At 36.6% G+C, this 20,533-nt stretch overlaps 1 protein-coding gene across 3 annotated transcripts in view; it reads left to right on the top strand.

Annotated features, from left to right (window-relative positions):
* SHOC2 (SHOC2 leucine rich repeat scaffold protein) overlaps positions 1 to 20,533 on the top strand; it is a 99,566-nt gene that overhangs the window by 30,765 nt on the left and 48,268 nt on the right. The window contains exon 2 of one of the 3 annotated variants that reach the window (XM_061193390.1): positions 2,909 to 2,973. The exons of the other annotated variants lie outside the window; for them this stretch is intronic. The gene's annotated coding sequence lies outside the window, so the exon portion shown is untranslated. The remainder of the gene's footprint in view (positions 1 to 2,908; positions 2,974 to 20,533) is intronic. 3 annotated transcript variants of the gene reach the window in all.

Here is a 20,533-nt window from a genome sequence, read left to right as displayed (position 1 = left end):
CAGTTTTTTGGAACAGTTTCAGAAGGATAGGTGTTAGCTCTCCTCTAAATGTTTGATAGAATTCACCTGTGAAGCTATCAGGTCCTGGACTTTTGTTTGCTGGAAGTTTTTAAATCACAGTTTCAATTTCAGTGCTTGTGATTGGTCTGTTCATATTTTTTATTTCTTCCTGGTTCAGTCTTGGGAGATTGTACCTTTCTAAGAATTTGTCCATTTCTTCCAGGTTGTCCATTTTATTGGCATACAGTTGCTTGTAGTAGTCTCTTATGATCCTTTGCACTTCTGTGGTGTCAGTTGTAACTTATTCATTTTCAATTTTATTGATTTGAGTCCTCTTCCTTTTTTTTTTTCTTGATGAGTCTGGCTAAAGGTTTATCAATTTTTTTTTTCTTTTCAAAGAACCAGCTTTTAGTTTCATTGATCTTTACTATTGTTCTCTTTGTCTTTATTTCATTTACTTCTGCTCTGGTCTTTATGATTTCTTCTAGTAACTTCAGGTTTTGATGTTCTTTCTTTAGTTGCTTTAGGTGTAAGTTTAGGTTGTTTATTTGAGATTTTTCATGTTTCCTGAGGTAAGATTGTATTGCTATAAACTTCCCTTTTAGAACTGCTTTTGCTGCATACCATAGGTTTTGGATCGTTGTGCTTTTGTTTTCATTTGTCTCTAGGTATTTTTTGATTTCCTTTTTGATTTCTTCAGTGATCCATTGGTTGTTTAGTTGCATGTTGTTTAGCCACCACATGTTTGTGCTTTTTACATTTTTTTCTTATAGTTATTTCTAATCTCATAGCATCATGGTTGGAAAAGGTGCTTGATATGATTTCAAATTTCTTAAATTTACCGAGGCTTGCTTTTTTTTTTTTTAAATTTATTTATTTTTGGCTGTGTTGGGTCTTCGTTTCTGTGCGAGGGCTTTCTCTAGTTGCGGCAAGCGGGGGCCACTCTTCATCACGGTGTGCGGGCCTCTCACTGTCGTGGTCTCTCTTGTTGCGGAGCACAGGCTCCAGACGCGCAGGCTCAGTAGTTGTGGCTCACGGGCCCAGTTGCTCCGCGGCATGTGGGATCTTCCCAGACCAGGGCTCGAACCCGTGTCCCCTGCATTGGCAGGCAGATTCTTAACCACTGTGCCACCAGGGAAGCCCGAGGCTTGCTTTTTGTGGCCCAGCATGTGGTCAGTCCTGGAGAATGTTCCTTGTGCACAGGAGAAGAACGTGTATTCTGTGGCATTTGGATAGAATGCTCTATAAATATCAAGTCTATCTGGTCTGATGTGTCATTTAAGGCCTGTGTTTCCTTATTGATTTTTTGTCTGCATGATCTGTCCATTGACGAAAGTGGGGTGTTAAAGTCTCCCACTGTTGTTGTGTTACTGTTGGTTTCTTCCTTTTTGGCTGTTAGTATTTGCTTTATTTATTGAGGTGCTCCTATGTTGGGTGCATATATATTTACAATTGTTATATCTTGTTGTTGGACTGATCTCTTGATCATTATGTAGTATCTTCTTTGTCTTTTTAACAGTCTTTATTTTAAAGTCTATTTTGTCTGAAATGAGTATTGCTATTCCAGCTTTCTTTTGATTTCCATTTGCATATAGTACCTTCTTCCATCCCCTCACTTTCAGTCTGTATGTGTCTCTAGGTCTGAAGTGGGTCTCTTGTAGACAGCATATATACAGGTCTTGTTTTTGTATCCATTCTTTGTTTTTTGGTTGGAGCATTTAATTCATTTATATTTAAGGTAATTATTGATATGTATGTTCCTATTGCCATTTTCTTAATTGTTTTGGGTTTGTTTTTGTAGGTCTTTTTTCTTCCTTTCCTCTTTTGTTTTCTTCTCTTGTGGTTTGATGACCATCTTTAGTGTTGTGTTTGGGTTGCTTTTTCTTCTTTTGTGTGTGTATCTATTGTAGTTTTGGGGTTTGTTGTTTCCATGAGGTTTTGATATAGCAGTCTGTATATGTACAAGGTTTGTTAAAGTTGCTGGTCTCTTCCTGCCTAGAGAAGTTCCTCTAGCATTTATTGCAAAGCTGGTCTGGTGATGCTGAATTTTCTTAGTTTTTGCTTGTCTGTAAAATCTGAATGAGAGCCTTGCTACATAGAGTATTTTTGGTTGTAGGTTCTTCCCTTTCATCACTTTAAATATATTGTGCCACTCCCTTTGGCCCTGCAGAGTTTATGCTGAGAAATCAGCTGATAACCTTGTGTGAGTTCCCTTGTATGTTATTTGTTGTTTTCCCCTGTTGCTTTTAATATTTTTTGTTTTTAGTTTTTGTCATTTAGATTACTATGTGTCTTGGCATGTTCCTCCTTGGGTTTATCCTGCCTGGTACTGTCTGTGCTTCCTGGACTTGGGTGACTGTTTCCTTTCCCATGTCAGAGATGTTTTCAGCTGTTATCTCTTCAAATATATTTTGAGGTCTTTTCTCTCACTCTTCTCCTTCTGGGACCCCTATAATGTAAATGTTGGTGTGTTTTAATGTTGTCCCAGAGGTCTCTTAGATTTTCTTCATTTCTTTTCATTCTTTTTTTTTTATTCTGTTCAGCAGTGATTTCTATCATTGTGTCTTCCAGGTCACTTATCCATTTTTCTGTCTCAGTTATTCTGCTATTGATACCTTCTAGTGTATTTTTCACTTCAGTTACTGTATTGTTAATCTGTTTGTTCTTTTGTTCTTTTAGGTCTTTGTTAAACATTTCTTGCATCTTCTTGATCCTTGCCTCCATTTTTTCCCCAAGATCCTGGATCATCTTCACTATCATTATTCTGAATTCTTTTTCTAGAAGGTTGCCTATCTCCATTTCACTTCGTTGTTTTTCTGGGGTTTTTATCTTGTTCCTTCATGTGGGACATATTCCTCTGCTGTTTCATTTTGTCTAACTTTCTATGATTGTGGTTTTTGTTCCCCAGGCTCCAGGACTGTAGTTCTTCTTGCTTCTGCTGTGTGCCGTCTGGTGGATGAAGCTATCTAAGAGGTTTGTGCAAGCTTCCTGACTGGGGGGAAGAGGTGGTGGGTGGAGCTGGGTCTTGTCCCTCTGGTGGGTAGGGCTGTGCTCAGTAAAACTTAAACCCACTTGTCTGCTGATGGGTGTGGCTGTGTTCCCTCCCTGTTGGTTGTTTGGCCTGAGGTGACCCAGCACTGGTGCCTACAGGCTGTTTGGTGGGGCTCATGGTGGCCTCCGGGAGGTGAGGGTCTCAAGCCAATGAGTACTTCCCAGAACTGCTGCTGCCAGTGTCTTTGTCCGCACAGTGAGCCACAACCACCCTCTGCCTCTGCAGGAGATCCTCCAATACTAGCGGTTAGGTCTGGCCCAGTCTCTTAAGGGGTCACTGCTTTTTTCCCCTGGGTCCTGGTTCACACGAGACTTTGTGTGTGCCCTTCAGGAGTGGAGTTTCTGTTTTCCCCATTCCTGTGGAAGTCCTGTGATCAAATCCTGCTGGTCTTCAAAGCCAGATTCTCTGGCGACTCCTCCTCCCGTTGCCAGACCCCCAGGCAACTGGGAAACCTGACATGGGGCTCAGATCTTTCACTCCAGTGGGAGAACTTCTGTGGTATAATTGTTTTCCAGTTTGTGGGTTGCCCACCCATGGGTATGGGATTTGATTTTATCGTGATTGCACCCCTCCTATTGTCTTGTTGTGGCTTATTCTTTGTCTTTGGATGTAGGATATCTTTTTTGGTAGGTTCTAGCATTTTTTGTGGATGGTTGTTCAACAGTTAGTTGTGATTCTGGTGTTCTCGTAAAAAGAGGTGAGTGCACATCCTTCTACTCTGCTATCTTGAGCTAATTCTGGAAGGAATTTTCTGTTTTTTGTCTTTTTGTTTTTATTGTTTACCATCTCTTCTGAGATCTGTTTCTGTTGCTTCCTTTAGGTGTAGTGATTTATTTTTCCATTGGGTAGTGTAATCTTGCCGCAGTGGCTCCTTGTGCAAATATAGAAGTTTTCATACTGTAAATACCTAGAAGTAGAATTGATAGATCAAATGGGTTTACTTGGACATTTTCTAATTCATCAAATTTTTGCCAAGTTACTCTCCAAAGTCATTTTGACAGTTGATACTTTTACCAGCAGAGTGTGAATTCTCACAGCTCCACTTTCTCCCATGTTGGTTTTAGCAGACTTTTTCACCTAACCTGATGGCAGTTATAGCTTTTCATATTTCTCTAATTACTAGTGCTGTTGGGTATTTAATGGCCTTTTAAATATCTTCTGTGAATTGCCTGCCCACTTCTTAGTGCAGTATTTGCCTTTTCTTAGAAATCTGCTAAGTTTTTTATATTTTCTAGACTCAAATCCTTTTTTAGAAATGAGTTACAAAGATCTATTCCTAGTCTATAGCCTGTTCTTTTATTTTGTTTCTATTATTTCTAATTAACCTTTTAAAAGTTGTTAAATGATCACAAACTTAGAAGTTTGGAGTTCCGTAAAATAACCTGTTTTTCCCCAAATTAATTGAGAGTAAGTTGTTCATCTGATGCTCCATCATCCCTGAGTATTTTAGCAGCAGTTCTCTATCGTTTTGGCCTTAGAACAACTTTACAGTCTTAAAAAATTTAGAACTTCAGAACTTATTTATATAAGGGTTATATTTACTCATATTTACTATATTAGAAATTAAAACTAAGGAATTTAAAAATTAATTTTTTAAAAGATGTATTACATGTAACAAATAAAATTTTTTATGAAAAATAACTACTTTTCACAACAAGTGGATTTGTTTCACGTTTTTTGCAAATTTCCTTAATGTCTTCTTTAACAGATAATGGCTGAATTCTCATAATTGCTTCAATCTGTTGCAATATGTTATTTTGGCTGAAGAATATGAAGAAAATCAGTCCTCAAACATATACGTAGTTGGAATATTTTAATAGCCTTTTTAGGTAATTGAAGATATTCAATGATAACTGGTTTAAAATGGCAGTGATAAATAATTTCTTGAAGATTAACTGCAATGTAGAATTTAAACTTGTATTAATGAACTTTTTCCCCCTAACTTTTTATTTAGAAATAATGATAGACTCATAGGAAGTTGCAAAAATAACACTTCACTCAGCATCCCTTAATGTTAGCATCTTATATAATTGGAGTACAATATCAAAACTAGGAGATTGACATTGATGCTATACTGTTAACTGGACTATAAGACCATATTCGGTTTTTTGCCTTTTTTTAGGTGTTTTTGTGTGTGTCTATGATTCTGCATGTTTTTATCCCACGTATAGATTCACAGTTAAGATATAGAATGATTTCATCACCTCAGAGGAACTCTCCCTCTCTGCCTTGTCCTTATCCCCTGAAAATTCCTGTTCCATTCTCCATCTGTATAGTTTCATCAGTTCAAAAAATGTTGCATAAATGGAATTATAAAGTATGTAAACTTTTTAGATTGACTTTTTCATTAAGCTTAATAGCCTTGAGATCCAGCCAGGTTGTTGCATATATCAGTAGCTCATTCCTTTTTTTGCTGAGTAGTGTTACCTTGTGTGAATGTACCAGAGTTTAACCATTCACTCACCAAAGGACATTTGGATTGATTCCTTTTTTGGGTGTGTGTGGGGGATTACAAATAAATGGTATGAACATTGGCGTACAGGTTTTTAAAAATATATATTATTTATTTATTTGGCTGTGCAGGATCTTAGTTGCGGCACGCCGGTTCTTCGTTGCCGTGTGCAGGATCTTCATTGCTGCGTGCAGGATCTTTAGTTGTGGCGTGTGGGATCTTTAGTTGCAGCACGTGAGATGTTTAGTTGTGGCATGTGGGATCTTTTAGTTGCGGCATGTGGGATCTAGTTCCCTGACCAGGGATTGAACCCAGGCTCCCTGCATTGGGAGCACAGAGTATTTATTTATTTATATTTTTGACTGCGTTTGGTCTTTGTTGCTGCCTGCGGGCTTTCTCTAGTTGCGGTGAGCAGGGGCTACTCTTCATTGAGGTGTGCGAGCTTCTCATTGCGGTGGCTTTTTTTGTTGAGCGTGGGCTCTAGGCGCACGGGCTCAGTAGTTGTGGCGCGTGGACTTAGTTGCTTCTGCGGCATGTGGGCTCTTTCCAGACCAGGGCTCGAACCCATGTCCCCTGCATTGGCAGGCAGATTCTTAACCACTGGGGAGTGCAGAGTCTTAATCACTGGACTGCCAGGGAAGTCCCAGCATACAGGTTTTTTGTGTGAGCACAAGTTTTCATTTTTCTGAGGTAAATGCCAAAGAGTGAAATGCTGGATTATGTGGTAGGTATGTGGTTAGTTATAAGTAATCACTAAACTGTGTTTTCAGAATTTTTGTATTCACCTCTGTTTTACCTTCCCACCAGCAGTATACAAGATATTTGACTTCTCTGCATTCTTGTCCGCATTTGATGTTATCACTATTTTTTATTTATTTAAGGTGCTCTGACAGAGTGTAGTAATATTTCATTGTGGTTTTAATTTTCATTTCCCTAGTAGCTAGTGATGTTGAACATCTTGTGCTATTTGCCATATGTATCTGCTCTTTGGTGAAATGTTTACATCTCTCTTCTGCCCATTTTCCAGTTGGGTTGTTTTTTTAATGTTGAGTTTTGAGAGTTCTTTATGTGTTTAGATGTAAGACCTTTGTTGAATATGAGGTTTTCAAATATTTTCTCCCATAGCTTGTCTTTCCATCCTCTTAACAGGGTCTTTTGCAGTGCAAAATTTTAAATTTTTAATGAAGTTCAGTTTATCAATCTTTTTCTTTTATGGGTTGTACTTTTGGTGTCATGCCTGTGAGATCTTCACCTGGCTCTAGGTCCCAAAGATTTTCTCATTTCTTTACTTCTCCAACTTTTATTGGTTTACATTTTATATCTAAAAAAATCATAATTTTGAGTTAGCTTTTATTTAATTAATTTTTGTACAGTGTGAGATTTAGATTGAGGTTCTTTTTTTATCTCCTTCCTTCCTTCCTCCCTCCCTCCCTCCCTCCCTCCCTTCCTCCCTCCCTTCCTCCTCCTCCTCCTCCTCCCCCTCCTCCTCCTCCTCCCCCTCCTCCCCTCCTCTCCCTCCTCCTCCTCCTCCTCCCCCTCCTCCTCCCCCTCCTCCCCTCCTCTCCCTCCTCCTCCTCCCCCCCTCCCCCTCCTCCTCCTCCCCCTCCTCCTCCTCCTCCTCCTCTCCCCTTTTCTTTTCCTTTTGGCCTATGGATGTTCAGCTTTTCCAGTGCCAACCTGTGGACTTTTCATTCCATTAAAAAATGGTTCATTCATTTGTCTTGTAATTTGAGTGGTTCTTTTACCCATTTGTGATTTTTGAATCATCATAAATTAGTCAACTGGAAAATACTGGTTTATTGAGTTACGTAGATTCCCTAAACGTTGGCACACTTTATAGTACAATATTTTAAAAATCCACATTTGTTAATAATGCCGCTGATCTCGTCAGAAAAGTCTTTAAATATTGAGTAGCTTTTCAAGCTCATGATAGAGGATACTTGTTTTCTAAAGTTCTGATTTTTGTTTTTAACTCTAAGTTTGTCATTGGCAACAAATATTCTCAGTTGTTTTCTATGAAGTGATGGGCTCACTTGCTTCATTTTTGAGAAAATGTCTGCCAAATACCTGGGTCTGTAGAGCTATGTATTCTCCTTACCTGGCTCAGGTTTGATAGTCCATATCAGGCCACTTCTAGTAACACCTTCCTTGGCTTACACGGGCTCTGACTTCCTTTGCTAGGGAATTGGACACCCTCTTGTGTGGACACTCTTCTCATCTGCTTGGGATTCTAATTCCCTTTGTGGTTTTTTCATAGATTATTTAGGAATGTGGTTTTTAATTTCTACATACTTGTGAAATTTTTAGATTTCTTTTTTCTGTTGATTTTTAATTTTATTACTTTGTGGTTGGAGAATGTATTTTCCATTTTACTTACAGAAACTTAAAGTTTTATGTTCCAAAATATAGTTTCTCCTAGAGAATGTTTTCTGTTCACTTGAGAAGAGTGTGAATATTCTGCTGTTGTTTGGTGGAGTATTGATAAATGTCTCTTAGGCCTAGTTGCCTTATAGTGTTGTTCAGGTCTTCTATTTCCTTGTTATCTTCTGTCCAGTTCTACCCAGTATTGAAAGTAGGGTATTGAAGTCACTATTATTGTTGAATCATCTGTTTTTTTCCTTCAGTTCTGTGAGTTTTTACTTAATATATTTTGATGCTCTGTTAGGTGCATATGTGTTTGTAATTGTTTTATCTGCTTGATGGATTTACCCTTCTATTGTTATAAAATGTCCCTTGTCTTTAGTAATAATTTTTGTCTTAAAGTCTGTTTTGTCTGGTTAGTATTGGTGTGGTATACCTTTTTTCATCATTTTACTTTCCATCTATTCATATGTTTTAATCTAAACTGTATCTCTTGTAGACAGCATACAGTTGGATCACTATTTTTTTTAATCCATTCTACGAACTAATGCCTTTTAATTTGAGGGTTTAATTTTATCTATTTACATTTAGTTATTGATAAGGTAGAATTTGCACCCTGCTACTTTGTTTTCTGTGTGTCACATCTTTTTTGTTTCTCTATTCGTCCATCACTGTCTTCTTCTGTGTTAGATATTTTTTAGAGTACTTTTAAAATTCTTTTGTCGTTTTTTAGTGGCTGTCCTACAATTAACATATTAAGTCATAAGAATCTAGTTTGGATTAAACTAAGTTAATTTCAACAGTCTACTTAAACTTTGTGCCTATATAGGTAGCTCCACTCCCCCACCCTTTTGCTGTTATTGTCATACAAAATTACATCTTCGTACATTGTGTGCCCATCAACACATTTATAATTATTGCTTTGTGCAGTTCTCTTAAATTGGATAGGAGAAAAAAGCTATGGGCAAGAAACACATTTATAGTGTCTTCTATATTTATTTGTATTTGAGTTATTGTCTAGTGCCCTTCCATTTCAGCCTGAAGGACTCACTTTAGCATTTCTTCTTGTAGGGCAGGTCTGCAACAAATTCTTTTAGTTTTTGCTTATCTGGGAATGTTTAAATTTTACCTTTATTGAAGGGTAGTTTTGCTGCATATAGAATTCTTGACAGTTTGTTTTTGTTTGTTTGGTTTTCCTTTCAGAACTTTGAATATGTCTTCCCACTGCCTTTGGCCTCCATATTTTCTGAAAAGAAATGACTTGTGGAAGTGACTGTTAATCTTCTTATGTCTCATACATGATGAGTCGCTTCTCTTGCTGCTTCCAAGATTTTTTTTTTTGTCTTTGTCATTTAGCAGCTGGTAAGGATGTGCCTATGTGTAGATCTCTTTAAGTTTATTCTGCTTGGAGTTTGTTCAGCTTCTTGGAGGTGTAGGTTAATGTTTTTCTCCAAAACTTGGAAGGAAATTTTTGGCCCTTATTTCTTCCAGTATTTCTGCCACCTTCTCTCATTGTCTCCTTCCAGGACTCTATTTATGTGTATTGTTATTTAAAATGTTTACTTGATGGTGTGCGCAGATCTCTGATGCTCTTTCTTCATTCTTTTTTCTTTCTATTCCTTCTATCTTTTTTCTTTCTATTCCTCAATGGATAATATCAGTTGACCTATTTTGAGTTCATTGTTTTTTCTGCTTGCTTATATCAGCTGTTGAACCTTTCTAGAAAATTTTTCATTTCTAGAGTTCAAAGTTATTGTACTTTGAACTCTAGAATTTTATTTTTTTAGTAACTTTTTTTCTCTTTATTCACATTCTCTGTTTGGTTTTTTTCTTGCCTTCCTTTAGTTCTATAGACATGTTTTCTTTTAGCTCATATTTAAAATAGCTGGCTTAAAGTCATTGTCTAGTAAGTCCAACATCTGAATTTCCTTAGAGACAGTTTCTGTTGTTTGCTTTTCTTCCTGTGTTTGGGCCATTCTTTCTTATTTCTTTGCCTATCTTGTAATTTTTTATTGAAAAACTATTTTTGGACATTTAAAATAATAAATGTACATTTAAATAACGTGAGCATCTTAGATAGCATAAAAATGTCCAAATAACGGACACTTTAAATAACAAAATGTGGCAATTATGGAAATTAGATTTTGCCCCCTTTCTGGGGGTGTTTATTGTTCCTGCTTATTGTGGTTGCTGTTGGTTTAGTAACTTTTTGAACTAATTCTGTTTCGTGTGGCCACTGAAGTCACTATTTGGTTAGCTTAGTGGTTGGTTAATGATTGGGCAGAGATGTCTTTAAATGCCTGAAACCAGTAAATCTCCCAGTCTTTGCCAAAGAACTCTGTGTGTATTAGGGCATACCTTCAGCACTCATCCAGGCAGTTAACTGCCTTAGCTGTTGCTTCCTGCTTGTACACAGCTCCAAAGTTAGTTTGTCAAAAGTGATACCTTGGGGCCTTCTCAGGTCTTTGCTGGGCATACACACAGCTCTAGCCATGCACATAGCATAAGCTTCTAGATTCCCAGGAACGTGGGAGTTTTTCAAAGTTCCTATGATATCTCATTCTCAGATTTTCCTTTCAAGTTTTTTGATTAGTCTGTTTGCCCCAACTGTTGTTCACTGCCTTAAGCAGCTGTGAGGATAAAATACTCGCCTGTAATTGTTTTCAACAAACGTCCTCTTGGGGAAAAGGTCTTTTGCACTGAGTAAGTTCTGAGTCAAGTCAAATACAGATAGTGTTGCAAATGGGGTCTTTCCAGGAGCCACCAGACAGGTCAAATAGTGATAATTTGGAGGGGTTGTTGGTGAATGAAGCTTTGTATGAGCTCCAGCTTTGTTTTGTTCCGTCTGGTGTCTGCTAAGCTGAGCTGGGAATGTGGACTGTAATTTTTCAAGGCTGTCATGGATTTGGAGAGCAGGGGAAGGGACTAGGGCAAGTTAAAATGTTACAAACCTTGTTGTTCTTACTGAGATGCTTGCTTTCTTTTTCTTTCTGTAAATGCATCCTGGGTTCAAGCTCTTGGCTAATTTTGAGAGTTCTGATAGAGTTTATTCCAACTGTTTTTGCCAGTTTTCTTGCTGTTTTTATGGAGGAGAGAATTTTCAGAGTTACTTACCATACTGTTTTCTCTGATGTCACCTCCACTTGGCTTTGACATCCTGTGCTGACAGGCCTCCATATTTGGAAGTCCTCCTCCACTCCACCTCACCCAGACTTTGACTCCCCCTGCCAGACAACTCTGCGTGGATGACCTCTTCACCTTGCTTGGACTCGTAACTTTCCATGCCATGCCACCTACCCCTTAACCACCCACCCCTCCATGTAGACATGTTCCTCACCATTCTTAGATTCCAGTATCACACACTGGTTTGTCACCACCTGTGGATGCTCTTCTCATCCCAATAAGACTCTGATTCTCCATGCTGAGCCATCTCCCTATGAGGATACCCATCCCCACCTCACTTGAACTCTAATATCTCTTGTGGGTTACCAGTACATGTTGATATCCATCCTGTCCTGCTCAGGCTCTGATACCCTATACTGAGCTGCCCCTTGTGGGATTGTCTTTCTCATCTCACCCAGGCTCTGAAATCCAAGATGCAGTGGATCTTCTATACTTACACCCTCTTTATTCTGCTTGGGCTCTGACTCTTTCTGCTGTGGGACATTTTGATTTCTCACCTCCCATGATCACTTGGGTGGATGCCCAACTTGCTTTGCAACATTCAGTTGCTTTAGTATTGAGTTGTTCAGGATGCAGAATAGATGTACTTAATTTTTTGACACTCAACAGTGTTATTACAGTTTTATTAAAGAAATAAGAAAAACACAGATCCTAAAAGGAACAAAGAGAATATATAAAAGACAAGTATACTGCTGTTGTGAAAGTTAACAAGAATTTGAAGTGTAAAGATTTACCTAGGAACTTAAAATAAAACCAGTAATGTTTTTAAAAATCATGTTATATAGTGACAGACATTCATAAGAGCTCCTCCCAGGAGGAGGAGGCTAGATACCTAGCCTAATCAGAAGAATATAAGAAAGACTTTCTGGCAAAAGTGATTCCTAGAAGTCTCAAAAGATGTTTATGGGTTCATCTGGAAAGGTGGTGCCTGGAAAAGGAACAGGTGTGAATGGGGAAGACATACAAGCAGAGGAGGAAACAGCAAGAGTATAGGTAGGGATACAGAAAGCAGTACCTTCTTTTCAGGAAACAGAATACTGATGAGGATAGTGTATACAGGGTATGGCCAGGGAGACTAGGGAGTAAATGTGGAGAGGAGGAAAAGATCATCCCCACAGAAGGAGCAGTCCGAACAAAGATATGGTTATATGAAAGCATTTTAAACCTACTGTGTCAATAGTATGGTAAGACTGGAATGGAGAGTGTATTAAGGGTACAAAAGGTAAACATGGAAAAGATAGATTGGAGCCTGATTATGGAGAAACCTAATGTGTGTTTATACATATGTGTAGGTATATGTATGTGTACTTATTTGTGTGTGTGTTCAGTAGGGGAGTGACTTCAAATCAGTGATTTAGCTTGAAGATGCTTAGTCTGGCATCACTGGTTGGGATGGAGAAGGGGTTGCTGTTTAGAATTTAGAGTCAGGGAGATGAATTTGGAATCTTACGTAATAGCCTAGTGAAAGTTAAGAATATGGTAAGAGTTGTGGGGATTGGGCACAATAAGAACTAACAGGGAGTTTGAGACACTTGGGAATTGATCATTCGAGGAAGCCAGAGGAAAAAGAAATAGAAAAAGCTAAAACTTGGTGTAGAGATTGGATTATTGTTTAGGATTTAAAATTAAAATTGTGAAGAGGTAATTGGTTTAAGAAATGCTGAGATGGTCAAAGGAGAAATTATCAGCAAGCTCAGATCCAAAAGTGGGACTTGTGACCCAAGTTGTTAAGATGTTAAGAATTGATTGATTGGCAGCTCTGGACTGTAAGAGTCTTACATTGTGAGGACACATGGGAAGATGACTGAGCCTGAAGACAGTGAACACAAAGGAGAATGCAATACAGAACTCTAGTGGGTAGAGGGGAGAAGTGTTTGGAACTTTAGTGACTTGAGAATGGCATGAGAAAAGGCTAAGTTTATTTAAACCTTAGGCCTCATGTATAATATGGACAGTAGAGATTTGATATAATCAGTGGAAGGTTAAAAACTGAGAGGATAAACCAACATGAAGCCAGTGACTTATGATTAGAGGCTAGTTAGCACCAAAAGACTAAGAGTGTTCCATTTATGAGACTTTGTTCCCCTTACATAAAGGAAACAGCAAGCTATGGATTTCAGTATGTTGCTCCCTTTGTGTGTCAAGCAGGTTTCAGCTAAGGTTACTCACTATTTTGTTAGGTTTCCCAGAGATTTCTACTTGTTGTTATAGGATGAAAAAAATTAAGGAATATATGAATTGGAATGTTTTCATTATAAAAAAATTGAGCATATCAGTTCATTGTAATTCAGCATTGTTCTTTTTTTCCTTCTGCATTAGTCTGCTTTGCTTACTTATTAGTACAATATGTTGCTAGTTAATTTTATCTTTTATGCATGGCATCATTAATTCAGGTGCCCAGTGAGAACTAGATAAAAGTTTATTTAGATGATGATAGTGTCCTTTTTATGTAAAAAACACTCACTGTTTTCTCTTTCCTCACATCTCCCTTGGGGTTTTCTTGGCAGTATTTCCTTTCAGGTCCAAAGTTTGGACAGAAGTTTTTGAATTCATAATTAGAATGTTTCCTTAATTCTAGGGAATAGTAATAAATGGATTAGAAATATGAGACAAAAAGTAATCTTTTCAAGTCAGTACTTGCAGGATATAAAAGATATCTTAGGATAATTGTTTTCAATTATATGAAAAAAATTTATTAAAATTCCCTGCCTTTCTGTTTCCTCTGTTTCTGTTTTTCAGTGTTCCCCAAGCAAGTTGACAAACAGCTGTGACAGAAGCAATCTTAAACAAGTCTCTTAAGTTGAATAGTATATGTCATAATATCACTCAATGAAATCCTTTGTATCTTGTTATTGTAGTGGTAACTCTTGATAGGTGTGGGAAATGACACAATTCTATATTGTGCCTTCTATATTTTTCATTTTAGGTTTTGTTTTATTGAGGTATAAAAGGTATTTTGAAACTGATCATTTATATTTACTAAAGAGGAAGGAATTCTAAAAAATTATTATCTGGGTTTTTTCATTTGTTCTTTCATTTATGTGGTAAATACTTAATGGGCATCTAGTATTGGCCAGGTTCTAGGCTCTGAATATACAGCTGTAAACCAAACAATCAGAAGTCCTTGCTTTCAGAGAGCTCACATTCTTGGGGGAGAGGGAGACAATAAACAAAATCAATCATTAAGTATATTTTTTGCCAGGTAGTGAGTGCTGCGAAGAAAAATAAAACAGAGGAAGAAGAATAGGAAAGAGATATTTCTATTTTATATGTTGTAGTCAAGAATGAGATATTTAAGTAGGGCAAGCAATGTGGATATTTGGCAGAAAGGACTATATAGAGAGAGAAAGGACTAGAGCATGAAAGGTTCTTGAAGGTCAGAGTAAGAGCCTGGGAAACCATCAGATTTTTTAAAGTAAAAGAGTGACATAATCAGGCTTAACAGTTAAATGGATCACAGTGATTGCTAAGAGAACAGTCTGTTAAGGGGGTAAAGATGGAACCTAGGAGGCCAGAAGGCTACAATCCAGGCAAGAGGTGATGAGGGCTTTTAAATGCGGAGGTAGTAAGAAGTGGTTGGATTCTTGGTAGATAGAGCAATGGTGTTTTCTGATGGATTGGATGTCAGATTGAGTGAAAGAAAAGTCAAGGAAGCCTCCACGGTTTTTGGCCTGAGCATTTGAAAGGATGCTCTTGCCATTTACTGAGATGGAGAAGAAGACTGAGGAGATGGGACACATTCAGGAATTCAATTTAAGTCATCTTAATTTGAGATGCTTGTTACATATCCAAGTAGAGATGCCAAATAGGCAACTGGATATACAGATCTCTGGAGTTAAGGAAAAACATCCAGGTTGGAGATGGTATTTGAGCATTGAGAGCGTGTAGGTAGCATTAAAATAATGGGACTGGGTGAAATCATCTAGTCCCTACTAGAAAGTGAGTACAGACAAAGAAGAGATGTGAGTCCTGGGATTTTCTAATGTTTGGAGATTGGGAAGATGAGAAGGAACCAGCACAGGATACTGAGGAGTGCCAGTGAGATAACAAGGGAGAGTGGTATCCTGGAAGCCAGTTGTAGAGTGTTTCAAGGAGAGAAGGATGATCAGTCTTGTTAAATGCTGTCGATAGTTTTGAGTAAGACAAGGATGAGGAACTGACTGTTAGACTTACCAGTGTGGAAATGCTGAAAGTTTTTTATTAATATGTCAATATATAAACTCTGAAAAATACTGTCTGCTTTTATGTGAAGAGGAAAAGGAATATACTCATGTTTAGAACTAGAATTATTTGGGGCAGGAGTCCTTAGTAATAAGTTGGTTCAAAACAAATAAAATTTGTGACTTTCTGGTTCTGAGCCTACATGAGAAAAAAAAGGCTGCTATAGCCTAAAATATGATCTAGCTAATAACATACAGCATTGACATTGTGTCCAAATCAGCATAACTTTTCTTAAGTTGTGAGCTCCCAGGGAACAAAAACTCTGTTTCCTCAATTCAGTTAATATAACACTTAACATGGTACCTAACTTTGTGGGAAGATACAAATAAGTGTGATTCTTGTAAATGATTTTAATAAGTTAAATTCTTATGTATTTATATAAGAAAGAATTTATAATAATTTACTCAAGTAGCTGGATATGTTATAAGTGGAAATAACTTATCCATTAGATATGTATGTATGGTATAGTAGAATGCGGTTGCAGAAAGATTCCTAGAAAGTAAAGCTTTGGTTCATTCCGGCCTCTGCCACTCATTGACTCTGTGTTGAATAAGGAATCAAAGACTTGGCTATCTAGAATCATCTGTCAGTACCTAGTTAGGTGACAAGGAAATGTTTATGTTGGCATTAAAAGGATAGTAAAGTCATCTTCTGTGCAATGATTTCTTAAAACACTCTTCTCTTTGAAATTAAGTTTAAATATCTGATTTCATTCTTTTAATATAGGTTATATAGTCTTAGTTTGTAAACTATAAATAAGTTTTGAATTTATCCATACTATCAGGGATACTCTCTCCATTTGACTTAGTCATTTAGCTCATATTTATTTAGCATCTACTATATTCCAGATACTGATACAGATGCTAACAGTATATCTGTGAAGAAGACAGACAAGGACTCTTTATCTTATGGAAGTCTTATGGAGTAAGACTTCTTTCAGGGGACCTCGGGGAAAAATAGAATTTTTTAACCAAGAAACACATTATCTGAGGTTATCTCTTGCTCTGTCTTCTGTAGTTTTTTGTTTCAACCAGTACTTAAGAGCAGATTCTTTCAGCATTGAAAAAGTTCTGCTCTCATTGAACTTACATGCCAGTTGGGGAGAGGGAAGAGTATAAAGACATATAAGAAACAAGTAAAATACTTTCATATAATTTAGAGGTCATTGTCATGATAATCGTAGGATATGACAAGAGTTATAAATAGTGGAAATAGGCTTATTAAGTATATGGGTAGCATGAAGCTTAGATAAAAATTACTAAATTGAGGGCTTTGTAGAGTCACCTGTGTAGTTTCATCTACTGTCCATATGTGCCTAATTGCCTGAAGTGGCTTCTGTGGGCTCAGCAGGTTTTTACAATCCATGACTTTAAAGACCACCCTGCTACACCAGGCTAGCCCTGGTCTGTTCACATAGAGAGGCAAGGGTCTGGAGAGAGAGAGCAGAAGCATGCAAGGTCTCTTGCAGTCTAAATTGGTACAAAATTGTTTTTGTCACATTCTGTAGGCTAATGAAAGTTCAAAAGGCCAGCTCAGGTTGAAGGCATGGAGAAACAGGTTCTAGCACCTAAGTTTTCCCTCGGGCCTTATTTTCTGTGAAACTCAGACTATGAGATTGTCTATCACGCTACAGTTTTTTTTTTTTTTTTTTTTTTCTTTAGCCAATGTCCTTGAATATGCTTAAATTTTTTTTGGTATAAGTACTATTAAGCTAGGATTAATAAAAATAAAACAATACAACATTGTAAATCAACTATACTCCAATAAAAAAATTTTAAAAATTACGTATAGTCCCATTACCTCCACAATAAAACAGTCCATTATTTTCCAATTTTCTTTTCTAATGCTTTTCCATATACATAAAACATTTTGCAGTAATTCCTCCTTGACTACTTATCATAATATATTCTGCATTTTTTTCTTTTTTAACCTAACCCCAACATGATAGTCATTACCACTACTGAATTATCTTCAAAAATTTTCCTAATGGCACAATACTCCAAATTTTGAGGGATCTGACAGATTATTTTCATTTTTGTTCTATTATTGACTCTTTGTGGTTTTACTATTAATGATACTCATAAAAATTTATATATAAAGCTTTTCTGACCTCTGCTTTTCCAACATGTAGCATGATTGAATAAAAGATCACAAGAACTTGATATGAGCAATCACTTAGTATAAAATGTGTTGCAAAATAGTCACTAACAATAATCAGATTGTTTTATAATTTTGTGCAATTTATATAAAAGCGATGAATTCTTTGATTTGTTCACTCAAAAAATATTTGTCATATGCCAGGCATCATTGTAGTCTTCTTAAATACAAATACGAATAAAATATGGAATTGACCTAAAAAAAAAAAAAAAAAACCCTGCTTCTTCAGATACAACTGCTTGCAACTTGTGGTCTGTGGTACTTTTGCTAGTTTTATATCTTTGTGTTTCATCAAGGGCTCCTTGTCCTAAAGTTTCCCTCACTGCACTCCCACTTAAATTTTTTCTTTTTGCCTATAGTCCAGTCAGTTGAAATATGTACCTTCCCAAATCAAGTGGTATCTATGAATGGGTATATTTTTTTATCTTATACTGAACGAGATTGAGAGAATCTTTTCCGAGCCAATTTGAATTGCTTATTCACTTATTTTTAAAAATTTTGATTTTCAAAATATGCTTTTTTCAAATGTGCTTTTTAAACTTTCACTTATTTAAGAAAAGCCAGTATACTTCTTTGTAATCTACATATGGTAGATTTGTATCGTCCATTGTATTTTATTTTTTACATTTTTCTTTTGAAATAATTTTAGACTCATAGAATTTATAAAATTATTAGTACAGAGAGTTCTCCTGTACCCTTTACTTATTTTTCACCAATGATAACATCTTACATAACTGTAGTACAATTATCAAAACCAGGAAGTTGACGTTGGCACGATGCTGTTAATGAAACTACAGCTCTTGTTTGAGATTTCACCAGTTTTTCCATGCAGTCTTTTTTTGGGGGGTGGGGGTTCATAGTCCTATGAAATTTGATCACGTGTAGATTCTTACAACCACCAGTAACCACCACCACAAAGTACAGAACTATTTCATCACTTCAAAGAAGCTCCCACATGCTACTCCTTTATAGTCACACTCTCACCCTAGTCCTAAGCCATGATAACCACTGATTTGTTCCCATCACTGTACTTTTGTCACTTAAGAATATTGAACAGAATCATGTAGTATGTAACCTTTTGATACTTTGTCACTAACCCCTAATGCCCTTGAGATTCACCCAAGATTTTGTGTGCAAGGATAGTTCGTTCCTTTTTATTGTTGAATAGTATTCCATTGTATGGATGTACCACAGTTTATCAGTTCACCCAGTAAAAGACGTTTGGGTTGTTTTCAGTTTGGAGGTATTACAAATAAAGCTGCTGTGAACATTTGTATACAAATTTTTGTGTGAACGTAAGTTTTTATTTCCCTAGGACAAATATCTAGGGGTGCAATTGTTGGGTTGTGTGCTACAAGTGTATGTTTAACTATGAGAAACTGCCAAATTGTTTTCCATAGTGGCTCTACCGTTTTACATTCTTATCAGTTTCTCCACATTTTCATCAGCACTCGGTAACATCTGTATTTTTAAATTTAGCTCTTCTAATAGGTGTGTAGTTATATTTGCATTTTTCTAATGGCTAATGATGTCCAACATCTTTACATGTGCTTATTTGTCATTTTTATCTTTGGTGGAGTGTCTCTACAAGTCTTTTTCCCATTTTCTAATTGGATTGATTGTTTTCTTACTGATTAAAGGTGTCCTTTATGTATTCTTGGTACATTTTCTCCCAGGCTGTAGCCTGTCTTTTCATTCTCTTAACTGAGTCATACACAGTGCAAAAGTTTTAAATTTTGATTAAGTCCAGTTTATCAATTTTTTCCCTTTAATGTTTGTGCTTTTGCTGTCTTATCTAATTAATTCCTTGCCTAACCATAGGTTATAAAGAGTTTCTCCTATGTTTTCTTCTAAAAGTTTTATAGTTTTTTTTTTCACATTTAGATCTTTGATCCATTTTGAGTTAACTTTTTTATAAGGTATGACATTTAGGTCAAAGGTGTTTTTCTTGCTTATAGAGGTCCAGTTATTCCAACAGCATTTGTTGAGAGGCTGTTCTCCTCCATTGAGTTGCTTTTGCATGTTTGTCAAAAATCAACTGGACGTTGCGAAATGCTGGCGAAGATGTGGAGCAACAATGCTGGTGGGAATGCAAAATGGTATAGCTACTTTGGAAGGCAGTTTGGTAGTTTCTTACAAGACTAAACATACTCTTATCATACAACCCAGCAATCACTCTCTTTGGTATTTACCCAAATGAGTTGAAAGTTTATGTCTGAACAAAAACCTGCACAAGAATGTTTATAACAGCTTTATTAATAATCGCCAAAACTTGGAAGCAACCAAGATGATCTTCAGTAGGTGAATAGATAAATAATTTATGGGACATCCAGACAATGGAATATTGTGTAGCAGTAAAAAGCTATCCAGACCCAAAAAGAAATGGAGGAAACTTAAATGAAGGTCATTTTTTATTTCTTTCATCAGTGTTTTATAGTTTTAAGCATACATATTCCATATTATATATATACCTAAGTATTTAATTTTTTGGAGTGATTGCAGATGGTATTAATTTTGGTTTCCACTTGTTTGTTTCTAACAAAGAGAAATATGATTGATTTTTGTGTGTTGACCTTGTTTCCTTTGACCACGCTAAACTCTCTTATTAGTTCTATGAGTTTTTTTGAGAATCCCTGCAGTGTTCTACGTAGATAATCATTTCATCTCCAAACAGGGACAGTTTTATTTCTTCCTTTGTAATCTGTATCCTGTTTCTTTTTCTTGCCTTATTGCACTGGTTAGTATTTTAAGTACTGTGTTCAACAGGAGTAGTAAAAGCTGTATTGATTTGTTTATATGTCATTGAAGATTTTTGCATCTCTGTTTCTGAGGGCTGTTGGCCTGTAGCTTGCTTGCTTGCTTTTTTTTTTCCTTATTGTTGTTGTATTGTCTTTATCTGGTTTTGGTATCAGGATAATGCTGGCTTCATAAAATGAGTATTTTCTGGAAGAGACTGTAGAATTGGTGTTATTTCTTTTTTAAACCTTTGTTAGAATTCTCCAGTGAAATCATTTGTGCCTAGCAATTTCCTTTTTGGAAAGTTTTAAACTATTAATTCAATTTCTTTAGCAATTATAGATAGGACTATTTAGATGATCTGTTTAATC

Source organism: Eubalaena glacialis, chromosome 1 (genome assembly GCF_028564815.1).
Source record: "Eubalaena glacialis isolate mEubGla1 chromosome 1, mEubGla1.1.hap2.+ XY, whole genome shotgun sequence".
NCBI classification, from domain to species: Eukaryota; Metazoa; Chordata; class Mammalia; order Artiodactyla; family Balaenidae; genus Eubalaena; species Eubalaena glacialis.
Note: the sequence above shows the minus strand (reverse complement) of the source record. Positions and strands in the feature narration are given on the sequence as shown.